This window comes from Mandrillus leucophaeus, unplaced genomic scaffold, assembly GCF_000951045.1.
Source record: "Mandrillus leucophaeus isolate KB7577 unplaced genomic scaffold, Mleu.le_1.0 Scaffold199, whole genome shotgun sequence".
Taxonomy (NCBI): Eukaryota; Metazoa; Chordata; class Mammalia; order Primates; family Cercopithecidae; genus Mandrillus; species Mandrillus leucophaeus.
In genome coordinates, this window is record NW_012102020.1 from 1,571,701 (window position 1) to 1,578,049 (window position 6,349).

The window sequence follows — 6,349 nt, forward strand, 5'->3', positions numbered from 1 at the left end:
GGTGAATCAATCTAGACTCCCTGGTGGTCAAGATTCCTGGCTTCCCCAAGGAGGGCAAGACCTAATAAGCTGAGAGGCCCCACCCCTGAGTCCAGGAAGAATTCGCCTTCAAGTTCCCTTGTCCACCCAGAGCAGGTTCCCCAGTTACACAGAACTGATGCTCAGGGACCTAGTGGCCAGCAGTGCCCCTTTAAACTGGCTAGCTGAGGCGGACGGGCTCCTCCGGAGCTCGAGTTTCTTCAGGGCAGCAGCTGTGCCTGCAGCCCCGTCTGTCGTGTTCTCGGCAGCGTCCCCAGCATCTAGCATGGTGTCTTGCACATAGTGGGAACTCGAACTCGGTGGAATGAACAAATAAATGAACAAACAAATTTTGAGATGAAAAGGCAGAAGACTAGAACAGAAAAAGTTTACAACAAAGGAAAAGGGCAACACAGAAGAGGGACAGAAGCTACTGCGAAGTTGGCAAAGAAAGGCTGCTGCAGCAGAAGGCAGTAGCAGATGGGGCAGAATGGAAAAAATTGAACAGAAAAGAGAAGAAAAATATGTAAGTGTATATATAAGTAGTTTAAGGGAGTTATTAATTAGCTATTATTTATTAATAACTAACATTGGCCAGGCATGATGGCTCACGCCTATAATCCCAACACTTTGGGAGGCCGAGGCAGGTGGATCACGAGGTCAGGAGTTCAAGACCAGCCTGGCCAACATGGTGAAAGCCCGTCTCTACTAAAAATACAAAAATTAGCTGGGCGTGGTGGCGGCGCCTGTAGTCCCAGCTACTTGGGAGGCTGAGGAAGAGAATTGCTTGAACCCAGGAGGCGGAAGTTGCAGTGAGCCGAGATCGTGCCACTGTACTGCAGCCTGTGTGATAGAGCAAGACTCTGTCTAAAAAATGAATAAAAAAATAACTAATATTAGCTAATAGTTATATCTAATACATATTATCTAGTATCATATAATATAAATTATACCATACTCCTTTAATATACCAGTATAATACATATTAATTACATCAGTATGATTTCTAGATATCCTCTTTTGAAAAGCAAAAGAGTTAACATAAGAAACAGACAAATAAATTACGAGAAAAGGAAATTACATACCAGTGTCACTCATGAAAAAACAAAATTCTTGGCAAAATATTAGCAAGTCAAATCCAACAATATGTAAAAAGGATAAGACACCATGACCAAGTAGGTTTATCCCAAAAATGCAATATTTGGAACATCAACATTCAAAAACAAAGAAAATCCACATTCAAAATTTGATAGTCAATGTCATTCACCATATTAATAAATTTTACAAGAAAAACCTTTTGATAATCTCTAGATACAGAAAAAGCATCAGCTAAAACTCGGCATTTATTTGTGATTAACTCTCAGCAAATCAGGAGTAGAAGGGAACCTCCTCAATCTAATAAAGGGCATCTGTAAAAAATTAGCATCATACTTAATGGTGAAAGACTAAACGCTTTCCTTCTGGGGTTGGGAACAAGGCAGAGATGTTCACTTTCACTGCTCCAATTAAACATGATCCTCGGGTCCCCAGTCAGTGCAATAAGGCAAGAACAAGAAAAGGTATACGGATGAAAAACAATTATGCTATGTGAAACAATCCAGTTAAAAAGTATATACTGTATGATTCCATGTATTAAAAATACCAGAAAATGCAAATTAATCTACAGCAACAGAAAACAGATCAGTAGTTGCCTAGATAGTAGGTGGGGGGTAAGGATTACAAAAGTGAGCAAGAAAACTTTAGAAAATAATGAATATATAATGATATTTATTATTCAGATTATGGTAGTGTTTTCACAGGTATATATCCTGTACACCTGTATAAACTGCATACTTTCAGTGTGTGTCTTTTATTATCAAATATATCTCAAAGCTAAGAAAAGGGGGATTTAGGCCGGGCACGCTGGCTCATGCCTGTAATTCCAGTACTTTGAAAGGCTGAGGTGGGCGGATCACGAGGTCAAGAGATCGAGACCATCCTGGCCAACACGGTGAAACCCTGTCTCTATTAAAAATATAAAAATTAGCTAGGTGTGGTGGCAGGCGCCTGTAGTCCCAGCTACTCAGGAGGCTGAGGCAGGAGAATCGCTTGAACCTGGGAGGCAGAGGTTGCGGTGAGGTGAGATAGCGCCATTGCACTCCAGCCTGGGCAACAAGAGCAAAACTCCATCTCAAAAAAAAAAAAAAAAAAGGCAAATCAAACTAATAAAAAATTAAGGGGTAAAGTGTGTAAGAGTTGTGCTTACTACCTTTGAAGAAGTGTAGATTTCTGTGCACATTATGAAAAAGGAGCCAGAAAGTGTTAACAGAAAATGATGAGGTTAAGCTGGTTGCGGTGGCTCACGCCTATAATGCCAGCACTGTGGGAGGCCGAGGTGGGTGGATCACCTGAGGTCAGGAGTTGGAGACCAGCCTGACCAACACAGTGAAATGCTCTCTCTACTAAAAATACAAAAATTAGCTGGGTGTGGTGCTGTGTACCTGTAGTCCCAGCTACAGGGGAGGTTGAGGAAAAGAATTGCTTAAACCCAGGAGGTGGTGGTTGCAGTAAGATCGGGCCACTGCACTCCGGCCTGGGCAATAGAGTGAGATTGTCTCAAAAAAGGAAAGAAAGAAAGAAAAGTTTGAGGTTGAGAAGGTTGCCAGATTTAGCAAATAAAATAAAATATAAGACTCCAATTGAAACTGAATTTCAGTTAAACAAATGTCAACCTTCAATAATGAGATTCAGAAAATATGACTAAGTATAGAGTTTACTGCAGCACAAAGCTTGAGGATAGCCATCCAGAAACACGATTCCAGAGGACTGGGGTCAGTGCTCCAGAGTGAGGAGGCTAAGATTTCACTTATACAGGCAGAAACAGTTATAACGATTTGATTAGTATAACTTGCTACATTCCAACAAGATTCCGTTAATATTCTGTGAGGGGGTGTCATGTTCGGAGGGGTCTTATCTCTGGCACTCCTCAATCATTCCAGAGCACTTCCAGAAAAGACCAGAAGTTACAGCTGCAGCTGCTGGACTCGTGCCACGCAGCCACGTCCCTCTCAAGGCTCAGAATAATGTAAAGTTTCAACAGCTTTAAGTTTGAATTATTTTATTTCACACAATGAAATGATTCTCTGTTGTAAATATGTCCTAAATATTACATGAAACTTACTGTAGTAAAAAAAAAATAATAATAATCACTGTTTATCTGAAACCTGGGACGTAGTTGTACTAAACAATTGTCTGTTGTTTATCTGAAATTCAAATTTAGCTGGCCCTGCATTTTATCTGGCAATCCTGGATGTTGTTTTACCTACATTGTGTGAAACGAAGTCTTTTAAAAGGGCAGCTTCTTGGATTCCATGTTTGTTTTGACTTAGGTGAAGCTGCGGAACTGCCGCACACAGACAAAGGCTGAATGCCCTGTCCAGCACAGGGCCTTATTCGCGGTAGGTGCTGAGATATTCTTTGCTCCTCAAGCTGTGTGAAGATAGGGTGTGCATCCGTCTTGCTCACCACTTTTTTTTTTTTTTTAATCCCCAGGGCCTATTACAATGCCTGACGCTCAATGAATATATGATTAAACGAATAGCTAGCTCTCCTGCCCCAGAAAATTGCAGGGTTGACCTTTTAGCCCTAGCCCTTGTGGTTGGCTGATGGACTTCTTGGACAGGACCCAGTTCTGATTTCTTGGCTTGTCTTCCTCTTTATTTTTACTGTGTGTGTCTCCGTTGCTATTTTGTTCTGTTTTGTGTATGAAAAGACCTACCATTACCCACAATGCTTCACTCTTGCTTTCTTGCCTTTCCCTCTGGAATCTGGGGATTGCTCCTAGGCCCCAGGACTCTCAGCCCTTGGGGAAACCTGAAAGTCTGAAACACAGCAGCTAGGACTGTTTAATGAAATACTGCAGCATGGCCTTTGCACTATAGAGACTGGGGATAAGGCTTTGGTTTGGGGGAGAAGATCAGGATAAAAGAGAATTTTTTTTTTTTTTAAATTTTAAGACGGGGTCTCACTATGTAGCCCAGGCTGGTCTCGTACTCCTGGGCTCAAGTGATCCACCTACCTCGGCCTCCCAAAGTGCTGGGATTACAAGCGTGAGCCACCGCACCCGGCCGAGAATCTTTATTATATTAGTGGTAGGGAGGATTTTATACATTTGGGATTTTTATCTGTCCTATAAATACCTGAAGTACAAAATGCCTCTAAACTCTTAACTGCATTAATTTTCTTCCATAAAATTAAGAACTTAACCTAAGGATCGTCTCTGTAGTTTACTCCCACAAATGAGCAGAGATTGTAGAAGTTATTTCTAGTGAGAGAAGGTGAATGTGGAGAAAAATGACTTGTGCTTAGAGGATTTTGAAACTGGAAGGAATTTTAGGAATAACTTAGTATACTTTTCATACTATTATTACTTCTTTTTTCTGGTTTTGAAGATGAGTATGAGGTCCAGAGACTCCCAAAATCATACAGTGAATGACTAAAGTAAGTGAAAAAGTTATCACTCAATGAAACTCAGGTCTGGGCCCACAACCCAGTTTCTCTAGTGTTTTTTTTTTTTTTTTTTTGAGATGGAGTCTCGCTCTGTCACCCAGGCTGGAGTGCAATGGCACGATCTCGGCTCACTGCAACCTCTGCCTCCCAGGTTCAAGCGATTCTCCTGCCTCAGGCTCCCAAGTAGCTAGGATTACAGGTGCCCACCACCACGCCTGGCTTATTTTTGTATTTTTTAGTAGAGACAGGGTTTCACCATGTTGGTCAGGCTGGCCTTGATCTCCTGACCTGGTGATCCGCCCACCTTGGCCTCCCAAAGTGTTGGGATGACAGGCATGAGCCAGTTTCTCTAGATTTTAGCAGTCCAGACAGGTGAGTAGTAAAATCAAGCACATAATGCTAAGAACATACATGATATTCTCCTTGACATGCCAAATATTGTTCTCGAGTTTCTGAGTCCAAACTTTCCTCCACCATTAAAGTTTCTTGTGCTGCTTGATAGGTGTGTGGTTCACTCTTCCTATATTGTTAAGTCTTTGTCATGAGAAAAAAAGGGACAACTTGACCTTTGAGAATAAGACGTTATTTAGAATATTCCCAAAAGCCTAGTAAAAATGATACATTTCCCCAAGATAATACTACTAGGCTTACAAAAGAGTCATGGTGCTTTGATTTCAGCTGGAAACATAATCTGTGTGAAGACTCCTGGTTTTATCCATGCTATATATACAGGAAACGTTTGCATTTACTTTTATTGTTAAGGTGACCGCAAAATTGTCGCTGCCGAGCTTTGCTTTAAATTCAGGCATGGAAAGGGGAGCTGGAACAGCTGGCTTTAATTTTTAAGTGTGACATGCATCAGAAATATTTTAAAACATGGGATCCCCAAGCAAAAAATAGTAAATGTGTCATTGGTGTTGAAGTTGGAAGCCACATGACATTGTGACATGACTGAATTAAGCAGAGGCTACTGTGGTTTCGAGATGGCTCATTTCTATGCTAAAGGAATTTTTGCACTTTATGAATTGGAGAGGAGAAAGGCGACAGAGATTTCCAGGTGGACAGAATGCATCTGGTGTTGTCCTTAGATGTAAATATCCGAGATAGTTTCAAGCTGTTGTGAGGATGATATAACCTAAATGCTTCCACATAAACGCAGTTACTTCAGGGAAGGCGAATGAGGTAAGAAGTGGGGGATATAAGGAAAAAAGTTGTCATGCAGGAATTCATCAGATATTAAGTCGTTTTCCCGCAGGGATGATTAAAAAGTAAACGAACCTTTCTATCCATTCCCAATGCAAATGAATTAGAGGAAAATGCAGCTGCCTCAACAGAGGTACTTACCCCTCCCAAGGGAAGCTGAGGTCTTATTAGGGTAGTGAACACCGTGCCAAACGTTTGGAGAGTGCCGATTGAGAGATGGTACAGATACGCGAAACGTTAGCATTTACTTTGGATGTTAAGGTGACGCAGGAACCGTCACTGCAGCGTTTGCTTTGCGTTCAGAGGCGGCAGCTCAGCGCAGCTGTAGGTGGAGGAGCGTGCAGGGAGAGGGGAGCTGGGCTGCGGCTGCGGTCTACGCTCGCAGGGGTCTGTCCTGCCTCCGAGGCTGCACTGCAGTGGGCGTGCAAGGCTCGCGTGTACGGAAGTACAGGGGACCTGTCTGCAGCAGGAGGGACTCGAAGGACACGGAGGATTAGGAGATCACCGAAGGCACACGATTCACAGGCGCTCGCGGTCTGGCTCCCCCAGTTTGGGCGGAAAGTCGAGCTGCTCACAACGGCGGTCCTCGCGAGCGCCCAGCGCAGCGGCTGCAATGCCTCGTCCGGTCCTGCGAGGGCCG

General features: G+C 42.9%; 2 protein-coding genes across 2 annotated transcripts in view; one reads left to right on the top strand and one right to left on the bottom strand.

Moving 5' to 3' along the window:
- KIAA0226 (KIAA0226 ortholog) overlaps positions 1-6,343 on the bottom strand; it is a 98,139-nt gene extending 91,796 nt beyond the window's left edge. Inside the window, exon 1 of the mRNA XM_011978712.1 lies at positions 5,851-6,343. The gene's annotated coding sequence lies outside the window, so the exon portion shown is untranslated. The remainder of the gene's footprint in view (positions 1-5,850) is intronic.
- FYTTD1 (forty-two-three domain containing 1) overlaps positions 6,136-6,349 on the top strand; it is a 45,971-nt gene continuing 45,757 nt past the window's right edge. Inside the window, exon 1 of the mRNA XM_011978711.1 lies at positions 6,136-6,234. The gene's annotated coding sequence lies outside the window, so the exon portion shown is untranslated. The remainder of the gene's footprint in view (positions 6,235-6,349) is intronic.